Consider the following 26,324-nt stretch of genomic DNA (forward strand, 5'->3'; position numbering starts at 1 on the left):
TTTAAGATCCATCTTTATTTAATTAGAAAGAATTCTGTAAATGTCCTGATTGAGATTTTACTGTGTATCTATTTAATGATAGGGAACAGCTATTCTACACAGTTAACGTGTGGTTAAATTTAAACTTTGTTTTTCTTTCATTCACAGTTTTCCCTCCTTCACTGGTCTCCTCTCAGTTCCTTCCTTGTTTAAACCTTCCTACCACCTCCCTCCACATCCCCATGTTGTCTGGCCCAGCGACATGCACACATAGGTGTTCAATACATTTTCTTAGAAATAAAAATCGTTTTTCTATTTTCCAATGCTTTTTTCTAAGAAATGGATGAGGACACTGGCCTTATAAAACGTCAGTTCTCTTAAAGAAGAAATTCTAACGATGAAAACCACATTTAACAATTATGGAAGGTTTTTGTCTTTTCATTGTTTCTAGCTGGTTCAACTTTATTCACTGTGAAATTATAATGTAAATTAAAATGTCTGTTCCTCTTTGTTTTAGCTGAGTTAATGCTATTCAAAATTGCCTTGCAGATATTCAGAAATAATAGCACTTTTGCACATCATTTCTGGAAGCATTCAATGCAAACGAGTCTAGCTATTATCATCAGTAGCTGTAGGCTACCGACTTCTGTGGATCTTTTAAAAAAGGACTGGCCAATCCCTCTTATTAATGTGGAAGGACTTATAGTGAAGTGACAGACATTAAGATTCATGGGATTCCTGCCCCCTTTTCACTGAACCTGCTCAGCATCCCATCCATAAATTAAATTATTTAGACACGTGTTTAAAGAACAGGCTTCAGGGACAAAAGGGACAACCAAATGATGGCATTAGCTTAATTGCTCCATAGTCTGGAGACAGCTCAGAATTGCTGTGAATATATCCAAGAATATTTAGAAGAATCTTTGAGGAGAATACTCTCTTGCTTTTGATTTTCTCCACTCTGAAACTCTCTCTTTCCCTCCCTCCCTCCTTCCCCCCTCCCTCTTACATACACACACACACACACACACACACACACACATGCACACACGCAAAACCTTTCTCCCCACTCTGTTTCAGAACACTGCGAGCAATAGTCTTGAGCGCCTTTTGTTCTAAAAACAGCTGAATTTCCAGGGAAAATAACAGAGAGGAACAGAAAAGAAAAGGTGTAATAGTGTAAAAGTTTACTAGACAAATTTTATGAAATCAAATATTGCCTGTTTCTTTTTGATACATTTAAGGTGCCTTTAGTGTCATGGCAAAAAGACACATAGTCAAGATGTATAGTTTTTCTACCAACAAATCAACATTGAATTATCTTAATTATGGTCGTCGGAGTGAGCTTGCCTTAGAAAACCTACAGTGTTTTATTCCTGCGTTTCCCTCCTCCTTTTCTGATACTAGGATGTATGCCCTAAACGCAGGAATAACTCTGGGTGGTGATTTATGAAGGTATTGTATCAATATCTTTGTTTTTTGGTCTGTAATGAATAGCACGGTGGTGATTATTTAGAGCTGCCTCTCATCTATAAATGCAATTCAGGAAATCCATGGAAAGTAGCTTATTTTCTACATGATTCACTGTAGAATTAAATGTTTAAAATAGTTTTCTATTTATTTATTTGGCTGCATCGGGTCTTAGTTGTGGCATGTGAGCTCTTCATTGCGGCACCCAGGATCTTTCGTTGTGGTGCGCGGGCTCTTGATTGCAGTGTGCGGGCTTCTCTCTAGTTGTGGTGTGTGGGTTTTCTCTTCTCTAGTTGAGGCACGCAAGCTCAGTAGTTGTGGTGCACGGGCTTAGTTACCCCGCGGCATGTGGGATCTTGGTTCCCCAACCAGCGATCGAACCCAAGTCCCCTGCATTGCAAGGCGTATTCTTTACCACTGGACCACCAGGGAAGTCCCTAAATATATTTTTTTAGACTGTATTTCTAAGAGTAGACATTTTTTGCCTAGAAAATGCATGCTACTGACCGCCAGCCATTTCCTTGATCTTTTATGTGGTCATGAGAAAATGTGGTCTCGATTCCCCTGTGTCCACACTTGGACCCGTTCCTACCAACAATGGGCTTTGGGGGGAAAATATCCTATGGAAGACTCTCATCCATGTATGGAAGAAGCTAGTGTCTATGGCAACTGAAGAAATCTAGTCAAAACTGTGTCCCCTGTGAGCCTTCCAAAGTAGCCAGACTTTCCAATATCCATCATTCCTTTTTATTCATGCATAATATTATTCCACAGAGGGAACAAGGAAATTCTGCTAATGTAGATGGATCTGTAGTTTGCTTTCCTAGATGCAGGAGACATTTAGCCCTGCTCATACAGAGGAGTGGCTGCTAACAACATGCAGAGGGACTTGAGAAAAGGAAGGCCTTCCAACTCCATAGGTTCCTAGGTCTCCGATTCCTTCCTGTAATGCAGGTCCCCCATGGACTTGGGGTCTTCTGGGTGGGGTGCTGGTGAACAATGAGCTCCTGTGAGAATCTGAGGATCTGCTGTGCAATAGACATCGTCTGTAGGAGAAACACAGTCCTGTACCTCGGTCTCCTTTTTTTAAATGTATATGAGTATCATTGTGATTAAAAAATATAAAACCATGCAAGATTATTACTGGAGTCAATAACTATTTGTCATTATTTATTTTCTCAATCAATAGGTGCCAATAGCGTAGGCCTTATTATGTGGAGCTTGTGCAATCTTTGGTGCTTCAAAGGTGCCCTTATGCTTGAGAAAGTTGGGAAATTTGGGTCCAGACTATGGAGCATTGAGAACTGGGCAGGACCCTGGCGCGTGTTCCCCAGGGTCGCCATCAGATTCTGAGTGGCTTTATTGGAGGAGCAGAAGGGTTACCCGTGGTCTCTGGAGACAGCCAGCAGTATGTGCCGGTGTGATGCATTTTGTTTGGCCAGCAACAGAGCTTAAGGGAGTGATTTCTCACCAAGTGATCTTGCTGGTGAGCTTGGAATTTTTTTAATCACTAGAAGCAATTTAATGATCCAGGACATTTGGTGGTTTATGTAAACCCCTTTCTGTACTTTAAAGAGATAAAAATGTCTTTTTACCTCCAGTTGAAATTAGCAAATATCAATATACCACAATACCTTGTTAAAAGATAGTTTAATGTTTGTACATAACAATTGGTTATATTATTTTCTGTATGAAAATGAACAATGTATGATGGCTTGATCTGCACACACCTGAACTTACAATGCCCTAATTAAATACGGACTTTACAAATCCATACCGGATACTTCAGCTGCTTTTCATCAATTAACTTTATTCAAATAATAACACAACTTCCTCTCTTTTTAATAGGAAAAATATGTATGCTTTCAGGGAGCTCTGGAAAGTGCCTCTAGCTTGAATATGTTTTGTATTTCCTATCTGTGCAATGGAATCTGTTAAAGGATATTGCCCTGATGCCACACCGTTTTTCAATTCAATTACTGTGAGCATTTCTATTTTTAAACAGGAGAGTCTACAGAAAAGAACCATATTAATGCAGAAACAGGAGAACTACCTTTTTGTCTGTTTGTTTACGTTTCATTAAACAGCATCGTGCTATTTGTTTTGGCTCATTCAATAGGTCATCTTGATGTTTTTCTTTTTGGCTGCGTTGGGTCTTCGTTGCTGTGCTTGGGCTTTCTCTAGTTGCGGCGAGCGGGGGCTACTCTTCGTTGAGGTGCGCGGGCTTCTCATAGCGTGGCTTCTCTTGTTGCAGAGCACGAGATCTAGAGCGCAGGCTCAGTAGTTATGGCGAGCGGGCTTCAGTAGTTGTGGCTCGCAGACTCTAGAGCGCAGGCTCAGTAGTTGTGGCACCCGGGCACAAGGCCTTCCTACATGCAAATTCCGGCATCACAATTGGTACCTGGTAGGCTCTCAAAAACTATTTAGCTGAATGAAATGGTAAAAGAATAAACAAACTATTATGTTTTAAAAGAGAATTTCCATATTTAAATCAGCTTTGGAAAGACTTGTCCAGCTGTACGCAGACCTAGGATAAAAGGAAAACCCAGAAAGGGGAAAATTAGTTAGAAAGCTCTATAAGTATCATAAATGTGGGTTGAGAAGATTAAGGTCTAGGATAGCAGCTAGAGACAGGGATGGAGAAGGGATAAAACCAAGAAGTACTGAAAGGGAGCATGACGCTCTGTGACTAATGGGGTTGGGGAAAACGGCGGTTGGGTGAGAAGTCGTCACCCCAGCTCAGGGCGTGAGCAGCAAGGGGGATGCAGACCTGGAGGAAGGGGGGCCCGCCCACCCGATGCTGTGTTTACTGGATTGGTTTTCTTTGCTGCAGAGTGAATTCTTACAAATTTTGCCCGGAAACAACACAGCTCTTCTCTCCCAACTTCAGGAGGTCAGAGGTCCAGGCAGCACCGAGCTGAGTTCTCCACACCAACATCTTACCAGACAGCAATCATTTTACAAGAAAAAGAAAGCACTGTCTATTTCTTGTGGATGGTCCAGCATCAGTTAGACAAGCCTGGGAGAGCCGGGGAGGCAGGAAGAGGGGTGAGCAGTGACGCTCTGATGGTCAGGGAGCCCGAGAAGTGGTTTCGTTTGTTTCCAGAGACAGACATTGTCACCTTCCCTCCTGGCCCTTTACCCCACTGCCAGCCAAGCAGCCTCCACACGCACCTTATTAGGTAATAGTGAAAAACTATTGATTTTATGACTCTTTGGTGAATGCTGGTTAAACATGAGGACCCGTATTCTGTCAGGACCTCTTGTTGGCTCACCCCAAACTCCTTCCAGGATACAGCCTCTTCTCTCCAACATCCCGCTAATCCCTACCCTTCCTCACTGAGATGACTGTGGCAGCCCCATTTCTGCCCTCACCTCTGGAAGGTCTATGCTCAAGACAGCTACGAGGGCCAGGCTTCTAAGCCTGAGCTATGTCACATCACTTCTGGGCTCAAACCCTGCTGTGGCACGCAGGGCAGCTGCTAATGCTGCGATCCTGATGAAGGCCCCATCCTGTTACCTCTCAGGCCTTCTCAACATCCTCTCTCCATCAGCTACCCAGGCCTCTCTGCTGCTCCCAGACCCTGGGGGACGCTGATGCTCTCCAGATTTCCACGAGGCCAACAATCTCACTTCCCTGATTCTATGCGCAGATGTCAGCTTCTGGATGGAGCCTAACCTGATACCCACTTTTAAAATTGCTGTTGGCTTTTCCCAAATATTCCCAATCCATACACTCTGTTTCACATTCTGCTTACGACTTCTAGAAATTTACTTATTTGTTATACTTATATCCATTGTTTATTTTCCTTTCTTTCCCATCCCCTCTCTTCAGAGAATACACAAATTTGGGAAAGGAGAGAGGGAGATGTCTTTGCTTCACTGATGTATTCCAAGTGCCTAGGGCTGCACTGGGCATACAACAGGTGCACAATACATGTTTGTTAAGTAAATAAATAAAACTACTTTGTGTGAATTAACCCGTTTAATTCTCACAACAGCCTAGTGAAATTGGTGCTATTACAGTGCACATTTTATAGACAAAAAAAACGAACCTAAAAAAAAAAAAAACAACGAACCTAGAGAAGTTTGAGGTGTTTCCACCAGGAGCACACAGCTACTTAGTAACACATCAGGAATTCAGAACAGGGTCTGAAGACCTCCAGAGCTCAGAAGGACTTCCTACACTGGCCAGGTTCTCTGAGATCACACCTACAGAGCAGAAGCCTGCAGCAGACTGGAGTTCAGGTGTCCTCTGACTCTTTTTTTCCTAATTTCAACAAGATGCAAAATGCAAAGCACCAGGCTCTTAGTAATAACACTCACTGAGTCAGGTCAGTAGACTGTCATGTGGGATGAGCGCAGGAAGTGACTGTGGGACAGTGCTGGCCAGGGTCGAGTCCCTGCCCCATGGAACAACCAACAATGTGCTGCCTTCATGAATTAGCTCCTAGCCAACCAGGCAACTAGCCAGAGGCAGAGGCACTGGGGCCACAGCATCCCAGAAGTGCCTGTTCATAGCTCTAAAAGAGAAAATAAGGGGGCTTCCCTCGTTGCACAGTGATTAAGAAGCTACCTGCCAATGCAGGGGACACGGGTTTGAGCCCTGGTCTGGGAAGATCCCACATGCCGCGGAGCAACTGGGCCTGTGAGCCACAACTACTGAGCCTGCGCGTCTGGAGCCTGTGCTCCGCAACAAGAGAGGCCACGATAGTGAGAGGCCCGTGCACCACGATGAAGAGTGGCCCTCACTTGCCGCAACTAGAGAAAGCCCTCACACAGAAACGAAGACCCAACACAGCCATAAATAATAAATAAATAAATAAATAAAAAAGAAGAAATACATGCAGACTCACAGACATAGAAAACAAAGTTATGGTTACTGAAGGGGAAAGGTGGGGGAGGGATAAATTAGGAGGTTGGGATTAACAAATACACACTACCCTATATAAAATAGATAATCAACAAGGACCTACTGTAGAGCACAGGGAACTATACTCAATACTCTATAATAACATATATGGGAAAAGAATCTGAGAAAGAATAGATACATGTATATGCATAACTGAATCCCTTTGCTGTACACCTGAAACTAACACAACATTGTAAATCAACTCTAATATAAAATAAAAATGAAAAAAATAAGCATATGCAATGTTGTAGGTACAAAATACAGTTGTGTGTTTTAGGACGTCAGGGAAGGCGTTACTGAATTTCCTTCATCTTGCGGTCACTGGTCCTGGTCTATCCTTGCTTTTTCTTCCAGGACCTTTCACTCCTCATTCAATCCCTTCTATTCCTTACGGCTTCCTTCTCTCCTGGAGCTCTTCTCTCTTCCCATGTAGCACCCTCTGGTCATCCTCGGACACAAACTGTATTTTTCTTCAGTGCATTCTTATAGTTCTGAGTACCTGGAGCAAGTCAGTGATGGTGTTATCACTTATCAAACAAACAAACGAAAACCTTAAGGCCCTTTTTCTTCTTAAATGTCTGAAAACCTCAAGGAGAAAGATTTCTACACGTTGCATCTTTCACACAGGGCAGGTAACTGCTGGTGGACTTGATTTAATTTTCTTTAATGTAGTAAAAATATATTGTTTTATAAAACTACATGAGCTCAAAAGACAACTTTAATTGAATAAATTTATTTCAAATGAGGTAAAAATACCTTTTATGTTTCTGAGGACATCTCAGTCATAAACAGCTCTTGTGAGTCCTTTGAAGGGAAGGGGGGATGTGTGCACCTACTTTATTGATTTCTCAGAAAAAAGTCTGTGTTTTTCTCCTTAAATTTCACACAGATTAACAACATAATGTTAAGTGTATTTTTTTATTCCACTGGGACTATCTGAAATGTACAGGGTTTTCCTGAGACAAATATTTCTGATTTCACAAAGCCAGAAGTTGCTTTAAATATTTGTTTACTTGTTTCTTAGCAGCCCTCTAATTGGAAGAATTAGAAATTAAAAATGTGCAGGACCTAAGGGTGCCCCAGAGGAGGGCATCAGTTTTACTAAGGGGTTAGAAAATTGTACCTATGAAGAAAGCACATAGAATTATACATTTTCCCAGTAATTCCAGGATAATTGGACATTACAGATTTGCTTACTTAATAACATTAATAAATGTTAATACCCATTCACCATAATAACTACTGAAAGGTAAAAAATGCTATGGTATTAGTAGAAATGGAAAAATTAGTTGATAAAGTTCTACATGCTCATTATTTTTTTTAAAAAAAGTTCTTAGCAAGCTCTTAATAGAAACTTTTCTAACGAATAATGTGTGTTCCTTTTTTATAAAGATCTGTACAAAATTTTATAATTAACAGTGGCAATTTAGATCCATCCCATCAAAGTCAGAAATAATATAAGGTTGCCCATTATCACCCCTTCTACTAAAGTTTAAAGAAAAGAAAAAAAAGAAGTATAAAAATTGTATATGGAGAGAATAAGATGTCTTATATGTAAGGGATCAGATTGCCTATGGACAAATCCAAAATAATCTGTTGGTCTGCAGCAATAAGGGAATCTAGCACATTTGCTGAGAATGAGATCAAGATACAAAAATCAATAGTGCCTTTATACACTAATAATAACCACTATAACAAAGATCCCACTCACAATGTCAGCAAGATTTATAGGAATAAATCTACCAAGTATGTGCAAAACCTTTACAGGGAAAATTATAAAACATTACTGAGTATTTGAGTCAGTGGAGAGTCATCCCATTTTCACAGCTAGAACATACTTGATCTTAAATTTACTAATATTTTCCAAATTAGTCTTCCAATTCCACTGAATTCAATCAAAATCTCAAGCAAGTTTTTCAAAGACCTGTATAAAGTGATCCTAAAATTCATACAGAAGAGCAGAGGGCTGGGGGTAGGTAGAAAATTTTGAAGAATTATAAGGTTGAGGAATTTGCCCTTCCAGATATCATGATTGATTATAAATCCATAGTAATTAAGGAAGTGTTGTATTATTACAGAAATAGACACATAAACTGGTGAACAGAATAAAGAGCTCAGAATCAGGCTGTCTTAGTTTCCTAGGATTGTCATAACAAAGTACCAAAAGCTGGGGGGCTTAAAACAACAGACATGTATTTTCTTACAGTTCTGGGATCTAGAAGTCCAAAATCAAGGTGTCTGCAGGGCTGTGCTCCTTCTGAAGGCTCTAGGGAAGGATATTCCTTGCCTCTCCCAGCTTCTGGTGTTTGCTGACAATCACTGACATTCCTTGGCTTAGCTGTGTCCCTCCAATCTCTGCCTTCATTGTCACATGACCTTCCTCCCTGTGGGTCTCTGTGTCTAATTCCCTTTTTCGGATCAGGGCACCAGTCATTGGATTAAGGCCCACCTTAATTCAGTATGATCTCATCTTAATATTATTACATCTGATCCCATTTCCAAACAAAGTCATATTCACAGCTATCAGGGGTTAGACTTAAACTTATCTTTTTATGGGACATGATTCAGCCTACAACACAGACAGATGCATGTATGAAATATTGATATGATAAAGGTTGCATGACACAGCTGTGGAGAAAGGCTGCCATTTCAATTAAATAAGTGGTGCTGGAAAAATTGGTTGTTTATATGTGTCAAGAAAATGACAGTGTGTTCACCAGGGGGGACACAGCACTTATTAGGGGAAAATCCCACACAGCAGAAGCGGTAACAGGTACACAAATCCCCCACTGGCCACACTCACAGGGCAGTGCACAGGGCTCCATCACCGCCAGCTTCTGGCTATGAAACGAACATGCTGTGTCATAGGAGCTGGCGTCCCTGCCTTGGGACCCAGGGTCGATTCTGGGCCTTTAGCCTGTTCCCTCACCTCAGTCTTCTCGCAAGATAATTGACACAGAATGATCCTGCTTGGAAGATGACAAACTCCCCTGAATGGACTCATTCCTGAACGAGTGAACCCTTCCCTCTCACTAATCAGAAGTTAAATGAAATTAAATTCCTACTTCCCAACACACCACCGTGAATGACAAGGGATTTATGGATTGAAATGTGAAAAGTAAAACTTTAAAACTTTCAGGATATATAGGCGAATACCTTAGCATCAATGTGGAATATATTAAAGTGTGTTTCCTGATGTACGGTGAAGGGACTGAAATCCAGTCAATGGTGTGGAACTCATGATTAAAGCCAGGGGAGCTTGTCCAGATAAAGTGTACAATGAACAGGATGGAAGACATCCTGTGGTCACCAGGCTAAGTGTTCAGCTGCCATATGGGGTGTCCAGTTTACGCCTGGACATCCATAGTCATCAGAATCACACTTCTCCTCAAAGAAATGTGTTCCCACATCAGAAATCTCTGATTATTAAGAACTTCTATCTATACTGAATTGAAATTTGTCTCAAAATTTCCTCCAATCAAAAAGTATTAAATCTCTATCGTTAGGAAATATAATGATGAATAAGACATGTTCCCTGCCCTTAAAGAGTGCTCATATTAACAGGAGAGACAGATAGTAGACAACAAACTTCATACAAAGTGATGTAGGAAGTGAGACACATTTGGGAAACAGAGGATTAGAGGAAAGATGTTAATGGAACCAGGGAAGGCTCCATGGAGAAGGCAGTATTTATGTGGATTATAAAAGATAAATAAGAACATTGCAATGATGTGTGTGTGTGTGTGTGTGTGTGTGTGTTTTGGAGGGTGAGAAAGAATGGATTTTCAGAGATACTGTCCCTATCAGAGCTTCAGATATTTGGAGGTAGCTATCAAGTGCCTGGAGGTTATGACGTGGCCAACCACTCATGGCAATTCAAGTTACAAATTTTTATTATCTTCAGGTTAAGCATCCCATCTTTGAACTATTCCTATGTGACATAGTTTTGAAGCATCTCCATTTTACTGGAAATACATAAACACTTTATATTATCATTCTTATTTTCCAAATTTAATGTCCATACTAGACACAAAATGAAGAGGAAGAAGAAGCACTGTAACTGCTCCCATCAGTTCAGTGGGGGACTCGGGCTGGCCTGCGCCTGCGTGCACAAGCTGATGGGTTTATCTTCTCCCACTCAGTGATGGCACAGAAGTCAGCCATGGGGGCGTATTCACACGGTGGAAATTGGCAAACCAGGGCTTCTTTTTTTTTTCTTCCCATGCATGGACCAGCTCACCACTGCCAGATAGAGAAGAGCTGTCACGTCCTTCAGTTTGTGTTCTTGACTCTGAAGGGAATCTAAGATAATGCTATCTGTTTTGTGAGGTTTCTCCACAATGTTGACTCAAATTGAACTTCTTGTCAAGTAAGTCTTATGTCATTTCTTTTTTTTGTGCTATTAAATAAACAGCCTTCATAATAAGCAAATGTTCTAAATAAAGAAAAGAAAATCACCTGTAATTGTTTATTTCAGATCTGTCTGCCTCCTCTTTCGTTTTTATTTTTAACAAAATTATGCATGTATATAGTTTAATCAATTTGTGCTGCAAGTTTTTAAAGAAAGCTCAGCATTTTCCTACTTCCCTCCTTCCTATTTTCCTCTCACTGGGGGCAACACTTTTAGCTGATTACTTGGGTATTCATCTCCATATTTCTATTACCATGGACTGAATTGTGTCCCCCTAAATACATGTGTTGAAGCCCTAACCCTCAAGGTGACTGCAATTGGAGATGGGGCCTCTAAAGAGGTGATTAGGGTTAAATGAGGTTATAAGAGTGGAGCCCTGGTGTCCTTATAAGAAGAGGAAGAGACACTAGAGGTCCCCCATCTGCCATGTGAGGACACAGTGAGAAGAAGGCCAGTCAGGAAGAGGCCCTCATCAGGAACTAAATCAGTCAGCGTCGTGATGTTGGAATTCCATCCTCCAGAACTGTGTGCAAAGCTCTGTGGTAACCTGCTGCCACAGCCTGAGCTGACTAAGACATCTCCCAAATATGCTCATTTGGCCATTTCTTGGTTTTCCAGTTTTAGACACTTATCAGTTGAGTGCCCTCCACAGGTGATCAGGATTTCATGCATTTTCTTCCCATCAGCACCCGTGCCCACCAACCTCTCCTTGCTTGTAACTGTCCCATCAAAATGACTGAGCTCCTGCTGTCACACCTTCCTGCCCCCATCACCTCTGAACATTTCCAAGAGACAGTTTTCAGACACTGATGTTTCCCTATATTTTGATTTCAGGATTCCTCTGTCTTTAAATGGGGGCTGACTACCCAATAAATTAAACCACACATACACACCTTCAAACCCGAACCAAAACAAACCAAACCAATGAACAAACATTATGAGAACATTCTTGGTATTTAAGAGAATATTGCAGTGAGAAATGGGAGAGCTTGGTCTGTGGTTCCAGATGACAAATTTGAGTTCGTTTTGACCTTCTAGACCTAACTGGATAACTCTATTACCAGCTGCCTCCTGTAAAGGCTCCAGAAAATGTTTATTAATGGATATGCTTAAATTGTGCTAGAATGAAAATTCTTCTATGTATCAGCTTATTAAAATTCTGTATCATAGATAAAGCCAGGGAAATGTTTTGGCCTCCTGTCTTATAATAGGTGAATGAACTGATATCTCTGAGTGAATTCTTTTTACTTAGAGATAAATAATATGCATTGTTTTCTTTAGGTGGCAATTTATGAGTAAAGTTAGTAATTAGCACATGTGGGAGTCTGATTTAGTCATTATAGGACTGTGTGTAGTTCATAGTTGCTAGGTAACATAATAGTGAGAATATAGTTGGTATTAAAAAATTTTGATCTTTATTGCATTCTATATTACAATTAAATATAAACTAAGCCAATCAAACCGTGACTAATAATTTCATATATATATATGAAATCATATATATGAAATTATTTGCTCCTTGCAGATGTATATTGTGTGCGGAGGTAATTTCTAATCAAGATTGGGGGAAACCACCCAGAATGAACATTGCGTGCCGTGCCTTGGGACCATGGTTTTCATCAGACTAGTCTTTGCATGAGTTTATCTTCACCGAGGGAATAAATATGCCCTGGCATTATGATAACCTACTACTCTTCAGAATTTATTAGTCTGGTCTTTTCTAAAACTAGTCAAAAAATGCCACTTCAAGCAGCTATTAATTGTAACTATGTCCAGCGCAATTGAAATGTTGAACTCACAGTCAAAATTTATAGGGAAATAAAAATTTAGAAGCTTCCAGGCAGACCTTGCCAGAAACTGACTTTGATCTTAAGAAGACACCATATAAGGCACTAAACAATATTTAACACATGTATATAAAATCTCTACATGATGATTTTAAAAATTATTTGTCTAACAATTATTTTAAGGTTATTTCTCCTTTTCTACCTCTAATATATTTATTGAGGGGTCAGTTGTGTAGCCCCTGTACTAGGACATTTACACATCTTATTTCTTTTTCATAACCACCTCCGTGAAACAGGGGATATACACTATCATCATTGCAATTTTGTGTGTCCTACAAATGAGAAAAATAAAGATTGAAAGAAGTTCAGGAATTGGTTCAAGATCCCCAAATAGAAGCGGTTTAGTGAACAGAGAGTAAGAGAAAAATAACAAAACAAAACACTCTCTTGGGAAAAATTTGTGGGGATTTCTTAATGATTCGGGGAATATGCTATTGTGATAATTATTTAAAAAGATGAAAGAAAGGAAAGGAAAAAAGGGAGGGAGGAAGGAAGGAAGAAGGAAGGAAGGAAGGAAAAGAAAAGAATATCTAGGAAGCTACTGATAGTAGGGATAGTGCTATATAGATTCAAACCTATCAGGGTTGATTTTCCTATCTCGATATAATATTGCTGCCTGATTATGAATTCCGAAATGAGGACATATATTCTTGGAAAGCAGTTTGAAAGAGCATTTTCATTTTCTTGCCTTTCTAAGTGATATAACACATGCAGTACCCATTGCATTAGTTTTCTCAACTTGGAACATTTTTCTTTTCTTTTCTTTTGGTTTATTCACTTGTCACAAAGAAAGTTTTGCTGAAATACCATCATTTTCCTAATAGTCAGTGATGATGTCCTGAGTACCATAGACCAGGGAGAAGATGGAATTGTGTGATCTCGTGAGGAGGGATGATTCGTCCTTATTCACCAGGAAACAGCATGTCTTCTCCAAGAGGAGAGGTAAAAAGCCAAAGGAAGAAATGGATAGGGAAGCTTTCCAAGTGTTTCATTATTTTTTCTTGGAGTGTCCATAAGCACATTTTCCAAATTGTTTTGTTTTGTTTTAATCTGCACTTGTTTTAAGAAACAAGTTTTTGCAGTGAAAAGAAATATCAGCTCCAGAGTCAGAATATGCAGGATCTGCCTGAAGTATGTAGCCTTGGGGAAGGCACTGCACAGTTTGAACTTTAGTTTCCCAATGTAGAAGGGAGATAATAACTCAAATTCCATGTAAAGATTGTATGATATGGCATATGTATGAATCTATTACAGTGTTTAGGATATAAGCTAGACACTAAATAAATGTTATCCCATTCCTTTCTCAATATAACAATTACTGGGCTCTGACAAAGCCCAATATTTGACATATACAAACCAATTTTAAAATATGAGCCCATAATTACAATCTGAAGTAAAGGTATAAATGATTTTCAATGAAGTTAATTCCATTTAAAAAAATGCCTATTATTTTTAAGTCTCTGCATTTGACATAACAGAGGATAAAGTTGAGTAAGGTATAATCTTTATCCCTAAGTTACATGCGTTCTACTTGAATCTTAAGGGAAGACTTAAAAAATGACTAGGTAATTTGGTAGGTTGGATCTCAGATAAAAGATGAATAATCTAGATTGTAAAGAGTGAGTTAAATCATTAAAGCTATGATTAGGGACATAAGGCATCCACAGAAAGAAGTATTATTGCTCTAAGAGTTATCAAAAACATTCATAAGAATAAAATTAAAAATATATTGATGAATTATTTGAAGACAAACTAAGTAAATATAGGCCTCTCTCAATTTATTTATGAACTGGAATCTGGTAGCAAAATTAAACTTATATATTTTTTAGTATCCCACTCAAAGGCTTATTGCCAGTGTTCCTAACATTTGGAGCCTTTGTGACTTTTCTGGGTTTGTCACTATAGAAGCTGTTTCTGTAATAATAATTTGTGTAGTCATCTCCCATCAGTGTATAAAATATATTTTTCTCTTCACAGGAAGAGATTTTCTTTTTGGGATCTCAAATGCTGTTCTTTTCATAGGACTGGCATTAATATCATCAAGACCCCTCAAGAGCACAGCAAGACTCTTGAAAAGTGCAACACAGAGTGGCGGTCAAAAGAAAAAGTCGTGTCCAAGACTAACCTGAAAAAGGATTTAGTCTTTGAGAATAATTAAATGCCAACTAAAATTAGATCAGATTAAAAAATAACTGCCACAAAAAGTTTGAAAATTATTACAGATAACCAAAGAATTAGATAAGTTGGGAATTTAGAAAACAATTCTCATAATTAACTTAGAAGTGTAGAAATACATCTTTTATAATTAGTATGACAAGAGACATAATTTATTAACATGTAGAAAAGAGTCCCAACCTTGCAGAAAAGGGATGGTTAATTATAGAAATAAATAAGTTGGAGTGACTCAACTTTCCATTCTTTATTGAAGGGATAAATTGCTTTCTCAAATGATTTCCTGTATGATTTGCAGGAGGAAATAATTTTTGTGACTTTAAGCCTAAACTGCTATTGTGATAGGATTTTTGTTTGAAGCTTATGATCCACTCTTTAAAGAAAGGGTTCTCATTTAAGCCACTGTTCTAATGGGGTAAGCAAAGCTGTGTTAAGCTGATTTATACATGCTGCAAACATCATTTTAGCACCTGGGTGCTTGCTGTTAAAAATTACTCTCCCTTTGAAGAGTATTATAATAATCTTGGCTATAGCATAGCTAGTGAATATTCTCAATGTACCTTCCTTGCAATTCTCCATAATTACCAGAGTATCCCTGGATCCTATCCTGCTTCATCATGCAGTGCAAAAAAAAAAAAAAAAAACAACACTTAAGGGTAATAGCAGACAGGAAAAGCTTTCTTTAAGGGGTAAACAATTAAAACATCTCCAATTGTTATCATTATTTTAAATTAATTTTCTGTGCATGACTTCAGGTTTATGAAATGCTGATTAAAGTCTATAATGATTCCATTACTCGGATGCCTGACTGATAGGACAAAAAGTCTAATGGTGTCTCCAGATATTTAATTTATAACTCTTGTTAAGAATCAATGATACACATCACTATCTTGCTGGAAACTGGAAAAGAGATTGCAATATTTCTTTTCCAAAATGTTTCTTGAGCTCTGTATCAGGTGCTTTGGTAGGCCAGGATATGGAAACATGGATAAGCCATGATGCTCGCAGTGAATGGGTAAAAAATACACCACAGCACGGTAGGTGCTACATGAAGTGTGAGCAAAACATTGTGAGAATGCAAGGAGCAAAGTACCACGCTTCCCGGGATTTGAAGAATGGGTAGAAAATTTTCCAGATGAAGTGGGGAGGGCATCTGAGACCGGGGAAAGAGCATGAGGCTAATCTGAGAGTCCACGTAGATAATAGTTCCAGTATCTGCCATGAAGACGTGAGCATCACTAATGCAATTAAGCGTTGTATAGGTGTTTGTGATTATAATATGCTGAATATTATACTGAGAGATATCTAACAAGATTAGAGACAGTCCACAGACTGAAGAGAAAGTTGTACTCTAGTGAGAGAGAAGGTGATTCATTAAATTACTAGAAGAAGATATGTCTGATTATTATGCAGTCCTTGAGTTGTCTTCACAATTAAGTTCATGTCATCCTTCCATATGCCCCTGCCTGCCTTTGAAGCAGCAGCATCTCTGACCAGGGTCAAAGCCTCATCTCTGTCTGTCAATCATCTTGACTGGCTTCTACCCAGCCTGCCTCCTGGGGGCATTTCTCCACATCCTCAAGGTCACAGTCCTCTGTACCTCCCTCCATGGTGTTGCATCTACTACTCTCTGGGTCTGGAAGACCCTCCTCACTCTCCTTTATGCTTAGTCAACTCTTGTACCTTCAAATCTTGGCTCATGTGGCATTTCCTCTAGGAGATGTGCTAAAACCATGGGGCCAGCAAAACAGGAAAGTCCCAGCATTCCAGAGCCGCCCTCAAGCCCCTACCAGTCTCTGCCCTCCTCCTGACTCCTAAGAGCATTAACAGTTTTCCCTATTTCTGAACTTGATCGAAATGGAATCATACAGTGTGTGCTCTTCTGTGTTTGGCTTCTTTCAGTAAACACTCTACTTGTGATATTTATCCATAATGCTGTGTATAGTTATAGATCATTTATTTGCATGGCTATGTAATATTCCATTAAGTAATACACCACCACTTATCTTCCTATATTACTATTGATTGGCACTGGAGTGTTTCCAGTTTGCAGCTTTTAAAAGTAGTATAACTGTGACCAATGTTGCACCTACCTTTTGGTGAACACAGGTACATGTTTCTGTTGCTCATAGGTCAGAATTGCTGGGTCATGGAGTCTGAATATGTGCAGTTTGACAGTATTTTATAAAGTTAACCCAACATATCATTTAACCAAGCAATTCTATTCCAAGCTGTTTACTCAAGAAAAGTGAAAACATATGTCCACACAATGACCTGTACATTTACAGTATTTGTTCTGAGTATTTTCAGTACTTTGACGATATCATTCCATTGTCTCCAGGTTTCTATCCTTTTTTCTATTGAGAAGTTGGCTGTCAGTCTTATTGCCATTCATTTGAAGACTTGTGTTTTTCTTTTGATGCTTTTAAGATTTTGCTTTTCCCCCTGCTGCAGTTACCATGAAGTGCCTAGGTATTGTTTCTCTGTATTTTTCCCAGAGCCTCTTAAACTCTGTTTTGATGCCTTTCATCATTTTCAGAAAATTCTTGGTCCTTATCTCATTGACTATTGCTTTGGTCTTTTTTCTTTGTTTTCTCTTTCTGGACTCTAATTTCACTTTGGATGTGTCACTTATTTTTATTACACTCTCTTCTGTGAGTTCTCTTTTCTTCTGTATTTCATTCTGCTATTCACTTGGGGCACTTACTACTTACCTGACTTTCAGGTCACATTTTTTTCTCCTACTGCATTTACTATGCTATTACTTTCATTTATTGAGGTTGCAAACTTCAGATTTTAAATATTTTAGATCTAGATAATCATCTAAATACTTTTTTACAGATTCAAATTATGTGGTAACAATTTATTGTCTATTACATCTTTTACAATGTTTTTTTTTTTGGTTTTTTTTTTGCGATACGCGGGTCTCTCACTGTTGTGGCCCCTCCTGTTGTGGAGCACAGGCTCCGGATGCTCAGGCTCAGCAGCCACGACTCATGGACCCAGCCACTCTGTGGCATGCGAGATCTTCCTGGACCAGGACACGAACCTGTGTCCTCTGCATCGGCAGGCGGACCCTCAACCACTGCGCCACCAGGGAAGCCCTACAATGTTTTTGAATGCATTATTCATTGTTATTTTAATTTTTTTCATTAACTCCAGTATCTTGATCATGTTGGGGTCTGCTTCTATTGTTTCTGTCTATTTTCATTTCTCATTTTTGTTTATCATAAAATCTTGTCTCTGCATGTTTAGTCATTTCTAGTTATATTCTGAACAATGAAAAAAAAATGACAAGGAAAAAGACCTATAGAGACTCTGGTGATGATTATCTTCAAATATGATGCCTTGTGAGAAAAACATGTCTACTTTCAAAAGAATCCCGAATTCTTGCTTGGTTTCTCTGTCCTCCAAAGTTGGTCTTTCCAGGAGCCAAACCTGAATTCTCACCTTCAGGATATCCATAGTCAGCAGATGCCCTACTTCAATCCTTTTCGTGGATCATCTAGTATTTTTTTTTAATTTAATTTAATTTATTTATTTTTTATTCAGCAGGTTCTTATTAGTTATCTATTTTATACGTATGGATCATCTAGTGTTAATTCAACGCTCCCTCTAGGGTTTTTTTTTATCTAGCTTGTGTTTTGTTTGCAGGACTGTTTTCCTGGAATATTGTTGAGTCCCGAGTGCTGTGAGAATGCAGGAGGTTTTGGTCTAAGGGTCAGAAGTTCTTAGCCCATTCCTTTAGCACCTGTGCAGCCTCAGCATTCGGCAAACGTCTTTAGTGAAAACCAGGTAGATATTCGGAGCCTTTCAATTTGTCGTTCTGGACCTGCTTGATTCTCAGCTCCTGGTTGGTTTCTCTTTTCACCAGGAACAACCTTCTGCCTGGGCCAAACCCAAACCTCCAGCCATGCTCAAAGTTGGCAAGCGTCTCCCAGGGGAAAGCACTAGTTGTCATGAGCTCATCTCTTAATGGGTTTCCCTCCCTGGAAAATTTAATTCATGAATTCCTTGTGCTATTTGTAGTCCTTTAAGTGCCTCGAAAATGTTATCTTTTGACATATAATTTATCACCTTTTTCTGTATCAGCAGGAACAGCTATTACTTTGGCCTCTGACATGCAACCAGAAAGCATGCATTCCACTTCATCATTTTTAAGTGAAAGATAAAAAAATCACCCAGAGGAAAATGACCAAGGGGGTAAAAGTGATTCATTTGAGGCTATTTAAGAACTGCTTGGAGGCATCAGTGATGTTGTCTGTGAGTAGAGGTTAGACATTATGTGTATGGCTTCAAATGATGAGAAGATTCTAGAAGGAGATGGATTTCAGGTCTAAGTAGGGAAGATTTTCTTTGAAATCTCAGATATATGAGAAAACCAAATGTGCCATCTCTGGAGAGGATGCATTTTCTCTTTCAGGGGTTGTGCAAGCAGAGTTTGGGGTGTTGTTTGGTGACTGTAAAGAGAACATGGACTGATTGGACCCTCATGATTCCTCCTGACCTTGTGATACTATGAATTCCTTCTGCATTCTCTCCTGTAACAGAATTAATTTGTGTTTACCTAGCAGTAATCACAGTTATTACATGTACTGCATGGCTTACAGGAAGTTTTTCTGGACTCTAATACCTTTGGTTTCAGTAATTTATGTCAAAGCTAGTAGTTCTTTTTCCAGCAGATGAATTCTGTAGTGATATTTCTGTCTAGGTCTCGAGTTAAAAAGAATTATCACTGCCTGAACCTAAGTTGATAGCAATACATTATGAACGTTCTTCTTATTAAATAAAAACATGCTTTTAGAATCAAAGTCCACTCTCAATAGTTCAGCACCTATTCAGAGGAGAGAAAAGTGGTGCTATATTTTCACAGTAGCTAACGTCCTTGATACAGCGATTATGCTATTTTCTGGAGTAGGCTGTCAGGTTTATTATAATTACTACATGCCACATTCAGATTTCATCATTTTCAGAATAACTTATGCCTGGAAAAATTGCTCACTGGTTGAATTTTAGAATAATAAATGTGTACCTTCTATGTAGACGTAAGAGCTGATGTTTGCAATATATTTAATTGTAATCTCCATTAGTGTTTTGTTTAATAAACTCACTAAACCTATAATAATAACAATAACATTAATAAGTAGTAACAACTGTAGCTTTTTGCTTTTCAAAGTTTTCTCATGTGTAAGATTAGGTCATTATAACTTAAGTCTCTGAGGCAGGCAGGGCAATCAATAAAATTCCAATTTCATAAACGAAAAACTGAGGTCCTAAATTATTAATGTCAACTGTTCAGTATCACACAGCTGGGGGAAAACTGGTATTAACATTCAGCGTCCTTTAGCCTCGGTCTTTCTATTATTAAAAAATAGTAGAATGTTTCCCACAAATCTTATGCCCAAACAGAAGTCTTCAGGACTGAGTTAGTTTTTTGTGGATTGACCCTAATGCAGGTGACTCACCTCCCTTTGGCCCTAAATAAGCAAACCGAGCCCTCTTTCAGACTTACCTTAAAGAGGCAGAGATCTTCTTGAGAGACTTGCTCTGAACGGATTTTCATACCTGCCAGTGAAGAAGCTTGATTAGGAAGAGAAATAGAAGCACACTCAGCGGGGTGTCTCCATTTATTCACTTTTGTTGAGGTGGAAATATTTGGGGAGTTTTAGTGACCAATGAAAGATCCTTTTACTCCCTTTCTAGAAAATTTGGGATTCTAGGGATATTGTGACCCAAACATGAGAATTCTTTACACATAAGAGCCTGTTTCGTCTAGGTCTTAGCAATCGTTTCTGGTAGGAACTTTGAAAATGACAAGGTGCTAAAGATACAGAAGCTGTTGGTTGGTTTCCATAAAAATGGCGCAACGCCCCACTCTGGGGATCATTCCATTATATCGTCCAAATACTTCTTCAGGGAAGAAGTGCAGGGCCAAGTAACCTCTTGGTTACTGAGAGCTGGTCCGATTCTGCTCCCTGGCCCAGCACTTCTCTACACTTATGCTCACCACGTTTTCAACTTGCATTCAGCTTGACTGAGTTCTGATGACAGATGAAAACTCTGGAGAGTTATCTTGGAAGAATATATTACCAAGCCCTGAGAGTCTAAGCTCATGAAGTGGTTCAAGTCTATTCTTAGGATTCTGGTCATGTGAGCATTCGCCAATTTATTTTCAGACAGATAAAGTTGAAATACGCCTTTTCAGCATCGTATAAAGGAATCTTAAATATACACTGGAGAGGTTTACAAAAATAGCACACTGGATCTGTGGCAATTTGTGGCTAATTGATGGACATGATACATGTTTATGGAAGCACTGCCCTGAGCTAGGCCCTAGGTGTGCACTGGAGAGGATGCGGCTCTTCCCAAGATCTTAGAGACTGATCCAGAAGACAGTTGGGTACCTTAACTACCACCAGGAAATCATGATAGGAGTGCAAACTCAGGTGGAGACTGTGGATGAAAAATGCCACCTGTCATATCACTACACAAAGGATGCTGTAGCCAGCAAGCCCTCAGCCACTGCAGCCTGTCCCCCCGCTCCCTGCCCTGGCTGTGCACCCTCAGGGGACTCAGGATGGAGAAAAGCAGGATCCTGGCCCCAGACAGCTGAGGTGCAGATCAAAGGATTGATTCCAGTGAGCCCAGACTCTTGCCTCTTCCCATACATAGAAAAGCGTTAAATTCATGAACTTTCATGAACTTGAGATGTCTGGTTTTCTTTAATTAACAGTAATCTTTTGAAGATCTGACTACCTGGCTTTTGTTGCAAAAACCCCTGTAGATCCTGGGTCCCCCCTGACCTCTTCACAGCGTTCCCCCACAGCTCTCTGAGAGGCTGCGTCCTGGGCTTGAGTCCTCAGTTTTGTCCGCAGAATAAAACAGAATTCTCAACTTTTAGGTTGTGCTTTTTTGTTTCAGTTGACATACTTAAATGAGCTGTGAGAAAACTTAAGGAATAGAAGAAGTAGTACTTGACCTAGGACCTACAGGGTCAACTAAGTTTGCTAAGAGGAGAAGCTACAGTGGGATGCAAAGTCAACAAAGGTAAAGGTCAAAGGGCAGGTTCATTCTGACAATTATGACCATTGTTAGTGCCCAGCTAATCACTTTATAGATCTCATTTTATTTTCATGTGAACTATGCTTCGTGGTTACCTCAATTCACAGGTGATAGCGTGGACTATAGAATGATTCCTATCTGTAGCAGAGCTGATAAAGTTGAGGTCTGTCTGGCTCCCAAATAGTTAAGTACTTCAGTAGAATGCATTTTGAAGATGTACCACCCTGAAGGCCTGCCAATTAGTATCAACAGAAATACCACTTTATTCAACCTCAGAAATACCATTTTATCTAATCCAAGCCTCCCTTTAGGGTTCAATAGCCAGCAGGACATCAGTGTTTATAGAGAAAGGACAGAGCGGGTTTTCATTAAGTTTACACCTCAAAATGTACCTCTGCTGGGAGAAACCTAGCTATTCATGGGGTCCTAGACCCTCTTCACAAAATTGTTTGCAAATGGCTGGAATACAGGCCCCAGGAACATGTTGACCTCCCTGCCATTCAGGGCTCTTTACAGGTCAACTTTTGCTAGTTTCAGGGATGTAAAACAATTGCTTTTTGCTGGGAACAGCAGCCCCGGTGAAAATAGTTTAAGTGTTTCAGGGCACAAAAGTACAAACCACACTATTTTTATTGTCACCTCCTTGAAATCCTGCACGTGTTATTTTCCTAATAGGAAGCACAAAGCCATTTTAAGCTTAACTGCTAAGGTTTGAATGCAAGCTTGTCACTTACCATCATTGTATGACCTGAGGCCAGGCTGACAACATCCCTGAGCTGCAGTTACCTCTTGTGTAAAGCGAGATTCAAATTGCAGGTAAGACTGACCTCTAAACACAATGAATATTAATCCTCATGATGATACGATAACCTGTGCAAAAAATAGGATTATGCTTCTATAATTTAGTAAGTAGTTATAAATGGAATTTCTCCATTCTCCCTCCGAAATGTCAATACCTGAAGTTTTGCAAATTATATTTATTTTGCAGCTTTTGTGATATGGACACACATAAGTGGACCAACAAATAACTAGAGATGACATGTTAAACTTTGAAAAAAGAGGGGAAAAAAGTATTCTCTTTCAAAGAGGAATTTTCTTTTTGAGCTCTCAGAATAAAAACCTAAGTAGATCATGTAACACTGGTTTCAAGTCAAAAAAGATAAATAACTTGGCTCTCACAGGGAGATTTGGGCAGTCAAATGGTGCAGAAAAAGAGATGTCCAAACGACTGCAATTAGCATCCCGGAACTAGTGGACATCTTGTACAGGGCTGGTTGTGATGTGTGTGGGAAAGGAATAAAGCATGAGGTAAGGAACAAGTGTTCTTAATATCCACAAGGCCAAGACGCCTGGGACATATTTCCTATGGGAACAAACCCAGAAACAGGTGGGGAGGGATAGTTGTTTTGGAATCATCAGCTTGATACACAACCAGATGGAAAGAAGGCGCAGTGGTGAAATTTGAAACCCATCAAGGAGCCTTTGGTGGACATGATCTTGACTACAATACACAGAGAGATGATCAGAGGCACCATTCCCATTTTAGCTGCTATAAAATTGTATTAGGTGTAGAAGTAAATATTGGTATTAGCTCGGGCCTTCACAAAGCCAGGCGTTCAAGGACGGGTCACATGTCTATCCTGTAGAAGCTGTTTCTGCCAAACACTAATTGTAAGTAATTTGCAAAATTTCCTTTAGTCTTGATGAAAGCACTTGGTTATTTTTTGACTGTTCTTAATAGTGACTTTTTTTTTCTTCCAGATCTTTTAAAAATATGTCAACTCACAGATACAGAGAACAGACTTGGGGTTGTCCAGAGGAAGTGGGAGTGGGGGTGGGATGGACTGGGAGTTTGGGGTTAGCAGATGTAAAACTATTACATATAGGATGGATAAACAACAAGGTCCTACCATATAGCACAGGGAACTATATTCAATACCCTGTGATAAACCATAATGGAAAAGAATATGAAAAAGAATAATATATGTATAACTGAATCACTTTGCTGTACAGCAGAAGTTAACACAACATTGTAAATCAACTGTACTTCAATGAAATAAATTAAAAAACATACAGGTCAGTTCTTCACAGAACAATCTGACAGGTACTTTGTAAAGCAATCAATACCTAGTCACATGTATTTCAAGAATATTTTATGGTGACTATTTTTTCAGAGTTTTGTTGCCTGAAACTGAAAGTTAGCCTGTGGGTGATCCCTAGTTCTTTGTGTTACCAGATTCTGGACCACATTCCACAGCACAAGGGTTAGCTAGTACAATTGGGCTAAATTTGAACAAATACTTATTTTAATTACTATACTTATTTTAATTACATAGTATGAGACCGTAGCTGACTCCTCACTGAGAAGATGGTTGTTTGCTAAAGATTTCAGAAAAAAATGATACATTCTGTAATTTTTTACCTGCATTGAAACTATTGAGTTCTTCATGAGTTTGAAATAATAAAACTAACTTTATTTTTCTCTATAAGAGAAACATTCTACACCTTTATGTGGTTACTTGTGAATTATTTTATGTCTTTGTGGAATTTAGAATTTCTATGCCTGTCCTTTTTCCCCTTTGCATTCTAAACTAGAATGAATCTAAGGCGACGTATCCTTATAGCTGTGCCTTACAGAGTTCGGACTCAATAAATATCTGTTGATTTGAAATAAATGTAAGCTTTCTGCTGTGACTTGGATGCAAGGTCAATCGAGATAAAATGTTGGGCCTTTAAAAGGTAGGTTTTTAAAACATTTGGGTTTTGACATTCTAGTTTTTGAAGCAAGAAGAAATCTTTGAGATCGCGGGGGGTTTCAAATATTTTCTGTCAACTGTGGACTTTCTTGTGAAATCCACACAAACGGATAAAAGGAGAGTGACTCAGAATGTGCAGGGGTGACCCCAGAGCTCTGAGGGAGAGGTGAACCTCAAGGGGGGCTCAGTGCACAGTTTGGGATCCATTATCTAGTCCCCACCCCTCATTTCATAGATGAGGATACAAAGCCGTGCAGAAGCAGCATTCTCCCTGTGGACCCCCAAGTTCTGTTAGGATTTCAGCACCTTTCCACTTGGCCGTGCTGCTAGTTCTTGGGTAACCTGACCCAGATGTGGTCCTGTGTCTCAGGGTGAATTCTTAACACATCCTCATTTTCCAAATCTACAACAGGAATTGCTATTCCTTTAGTGGTGATCGGCTATAATATTTAAATAGTGAAAATTCAGTAACAGGAGAACGCTTTGTACCTTATGTCAATTCACCGTTCACTAGAGATGTGCTATTGAGAAGAGTTTTTCTGGAAGTAACAGTAATTAGAAAAATGTCTGGCTTGACTTCTGGCATGGCATCATTAGGATGTTCTTCCCATCAAATGCTGTGATTTTTCTTCCTGCTTCTGCTGTAAAGTCACTTAAGTATTTCATCCCAGAAATAATGGGACTGATATTATCGTGTGAGCCTGGATCTGTGAGCCTGCCCTGTGCTGGATGCATTCATGTACATGTTATCTAATCTAATGTTGGCTGCAATCCTGTGAAGATACTTGTACTGCTTATTTCGATTTTGCACCCTCAGATTTGCCCTTTGCCCCACTCATCCCTGCCCCCTGTCCCAGGGGGGTGACCTCTGTGGATGCATCATCCCTGGGTCCCCTGGACTAGCTGAATTCTGTGGGTTTCTCTGAATGAAGCTCCCCAGCACACAGCTGGAGGAGTGGCTCTGGCAGCCTATGCATTACTCCTGGCCTCAGCTCCTGAGCGTTGCCCATTCCAGGGCCCTTCTCCCTGTGCCCAGGGAATTAATCCTCTTCCCCTTACCCTAACTTTCCAGGCGTGGTAGGACCTTGGTACCTAACTATAGCTTTTTTGTTCCTAAACTTCTGCCATACCTCAGTAACTAGTCCCTCTATAAAGATGTTCCTTCAATAAAGCCTTCATTTAACGCCTCTGGAAGTACCATCATATGTGTCTCATGTATCTTCAGAATCCTGTCTGACACAGCACTACCATTTCAACATTACAGAGGACTATTCAAGGCTTTACCATAAAACCTAAGCTCTGGGATCCCTCATTTACATGGAACACTTCCAAGTTTCTAAGGCTCTTCCAAGGCCGTATGCATTCTCATTACCATATACGGTTAGGAAACTTGCAGATAATATGCGTGTTCACATGATCTTCATTTCTTTGTAGTCACACTTTTTGGGTTGGCTCAAGGTGGAATGGCTATGGACACTTTTGAGATTTGGCCCAGGAGAAATTGGTTTGGAAGATAAGCTTAACGTGGGTTTACTGAGATATATTTGTGTGGTTGCCTTCACTGCCACGTATAATTAAGTTGTTTCTAGGCATCCCAGGATAGGAATACTTTCCAGAAAGGCTCTCACCATCCCCCTGTTTCAACTCATACAGAGGCTTTCTTGAAATAAAAATGTGTCTCAAGCCACATGGCCCCAGACATATGAGGGTGGCAG

Source organism: Grampus griseus (genome assembly GCF_964374135.1).
Source record: "Grampus griseus genome assembly, chromosome: 15".
Lineage (NCBI taxonomy): Eukaryota > Metazoa > Chordata > Mammalia > Artiodactyla > Delphinidae > Grampus > Grampus griseus.